The 3,211-nt window shown below is 34.9% G+C and overlaps 1 long non-coding RNA gene across 1 annotated transcript; it reads left to right on the forward strand.

Moving 5' to 3' along the window:
- The first annotated feature begins 781 nt into the window (after window positions 1-781).
- LOC113285710 lies at window positions 782-1,494 on the forward strand. Its single transcript, XR_003328879.1, has 4 exons — window positions 782-847; window positions 960-1,019; window positions 1,137-1,176; window positions 1,277-1,494. It is a non-coding gene; the product is annotated as an uncharacterized LOC113285710 (long non-coding RNA).
- Window positions 1,495-3,211: the final 1,717 nt, after the last annotated feature.

Genomic DNA, 3,211 nt, shown 5'->3' on the forward strand with positions numbered 1-3,211 from the left:
AGTAAGACAAAAAGGGTCATTAGGTGGTAATTCAAGTGCCCCTTATCAAATAAAATTTGGAAATGACCAATTAACCCTTATTGTTAATAATCAAGTTTAGTGTTTGAAAATCAGTTTGAATTGGGATAATAATGGGGAAGGACAATTCAGTATTTTCTACCACAAAAGCAAGGGTAAATTAGTCCCTTTGAAGTGAAAAGGGTAATCTAGTTAATTAACAACCTCATAAGACACCCCATAACCAATTAGAGGGACATTGCTATCACCCTTACCGCCCTCTACCATTCCTTGCCGCCCATATACCAAGGTTGATCTTATAATATAAAATCTGACATAGCGAGATCTTTTATTCCTCCCGAAAAAAGAAAACAAAATGAGCCTACATGGACCAAAATCAGCCATACCACATATGGCCTAGAACCAAACCGAGATCAACCAAAATATTCTCCACCATAGCCAAAAGTTTCCTACGTGGCCCATGTAATTTGACGGAAAATATGCAGCGCAATAATCAATGCTTTACATATTAAACGAATTTTCCATTTGACCAATTCAAAAAAAAGACCATGTTTTGAACGGGGCACAAAATTTCCAGTTACATTTCCAAGGGAGGACTACAATGTGTCTCACATAGTCACATGGTACAAGAACAATCGAGAAGTTCCTGACGTGGCATCTTTAATCTTAGCCGTCAATTTAGTTCAGGATCTCTCTAATCCTAAGGGTTGTATTTCGTTTCTCCTTGGAAACTTATAGAAACCCTAATTTTTTTGCTCTAAACTCGTTCCGCCGCTAACTCCATTCAATCTCTCTCCCCTTCTCTCTTCTCTTTCCTTCTCTGTTACAGGTTGAATGCCTCCCTCGTCTCAAATATAAATTGTCTCTCTTGTAATTGATAGAGGTTATTTGTTGATGTTCATCAATTTTTTACTGATATTTTTTATTGATTTACGTCTCAGTTCTTACTAAAACGAAAACAAATGGATTTTCATTTTACCAGCTTTTAGTGTTCTGTTCAGGTGAAGGTTAAATATGTATGAACATGTTTGTCATTACTTACATTTTTCAGTTCTTTATATTTCTTTGTTTTTTCTCTCCAACGGGTCTGATCTTTTTTTCTTTAATGAATAAATCAGGTGTAAAATCAGGTGAAGTTTACTTCATTGAGCTTTAAGGGTAGGTACCAGATGTCAAGTTAGCTTCTTGATTCAGTTTTTGATGTTATTGTATGTCTAATTTAAAGTTAATGTCTGTATTTGTTTGTTTCTAAATGCAGGACTCAAGTTTTTCACTTCTATTTTCGGAGGGATGTTCATGAAGTAGATCTAGAATCAGTACTCACTTTAGTGATCTAAGAATCAGAGCCGAAAAACAGATTAAATGGTATAAGGTCGCAGCAGTGAGATTCTCTTAAGTGTTTTTGAGCTTTTTCAGTGAGATTTGAGGAACTATGATGGGTGCTACAAAGCTGAAGTGGTTTATCAATGTTGTAAAATTGAAGTGTATTTGATAAAATTATAAAATTGTAATTTGATAAAATTGAAAATTGTAAATCTTTAGGTGTAAAATTGAAGTGTATTTGATAAAATTGTAATTTTTCTTTTTATTTTAAAGAAATGAAATTGTATTTTCTTTTCTTTTCCCTGTAATAAATGGTTGTAAATCGAATTTATAATAATAATAATAAAATTGATCAATTATGTTCATGATTTGGTTAATTATTCTCTGTATTAGTTTTGATTTGATATTGCTATTCATCTGAATCGGAATTGGTGTAGTCAGAAAGCCCTTTTAACTAACCGGAATTAATATTTTCGTTGATGAGAGTTTGAGCAACTAACTTCAGACAAATTGCTTAAAGACTATACCAGCGACATTAAGAATTTCAGTCAAGTTGTTCAAAGTCTATACAGATTAAAAACTAATACCTCAAAAACTCAAGTAGCAAGCATCAGGTTTTAGCTGGTTCACTCATGTACCATTTAAGTACATTACTCGCTCAAGTAAGTTGGAGTATATTTAAACCCATGACCTTAGTTAGTCGATGCATGGTAGTTGGAAAACGTTTTAAGCGATTACCTAGCTGCTCTAGGTCTTTACAGATCCCACCTCTTGCAACTCCAGAGCGAGTGCCATTTTTAATCGCTCTAAGGGTTTGAGTGACTCAAAACGGACTTTTGCAACTTAAATCGACCGGTTGCTTAAGCTAGTTTTTCTTGTAGTGCCTTTTGTTGACGAAGTTCCTCCGAATTCTTCAGTAGATCTCCGTCTTCAGTTGTAAACGTCGTGAAGTCTAAATATCAACTATACAATCTATCCTAGTTTGTACTCTATGCATAAACTGCACTTGACCACTGCTAAACCCAAGTTCCGTCCTGCACACAATGAGAAGCGGGGCATCTTCCGGTGCACCACCTCCGTCACCGCTTTGGATGCCTATTCTGTGGCTATTATTCTCCAGAAATTATGTTTCACTGGGTTTGAAGCCATAGAATCGAACCTTCAGAACATACATCTTACAGGTAATATAAGACTAAATACTACCCATGTGTTGTTTCCTATGTTTTGACCATTTTGAACCTAATAACCATAATAGAAATTCCAGACATTATGACCGCACAGCCAGATTAGCTTTGCCACCAATAACATTCCAACTTTAAAGATGCCTCCGAGAATCTTCTTCCAAATCAAACCACAACATTATTTGAGTTATAATGTATTTTACGTGGCCCAAATTTTCTTCGAAGTTAATTTTACTGACCTTTGCAACCTTTCTAATGCAAATGTGGTTGGTTTCTTAAAAACAGTCACCAACATCCAGTTGCTTCAAAGGTCTGATGGGCAATCAAGCCGAATGCGCGAGATCATAATTGAAAATCTCAGGTGAGCGCACTTTAACTTTACCATCACTGAGTCCGTTAGTGCATATGCATAATCAAATTCTTTTTTCCTGTAAATTCTAATGAGTAAAATTATTGGGGGTCATTTTGATGGAAAACAAGGTATGTTAGTAAACAACATTGTTAATTTGATTGTTTTGTAGAACTATGGATATTAGTGGAGTTTCACCGGGCGATTTTGGATTCAGAGGGAAAGAATTTGAAAAGGGGGTTGGATCATTTTATGGTGTGGAGCTTATTTAGCAATCTCATTACGTTTTTACTTATTTTCTTTATTTGTCTCTTGAATTTTCCATATTTTAATTGAATCA

Source organism: Papaver somniferum, chromosome 6, assembly GCF_003573695.1.
Source record: "Papaver somniferum cultivar HN1 chromosome 6, ASM357369v1, whole genome shotgun sequence".
NCBI lineage: Eukaryota > Viridiplantae > Streptophyta > Magnoliopsida > Ranunculales > Papaveraceae > Papaver > Papaver somniferum.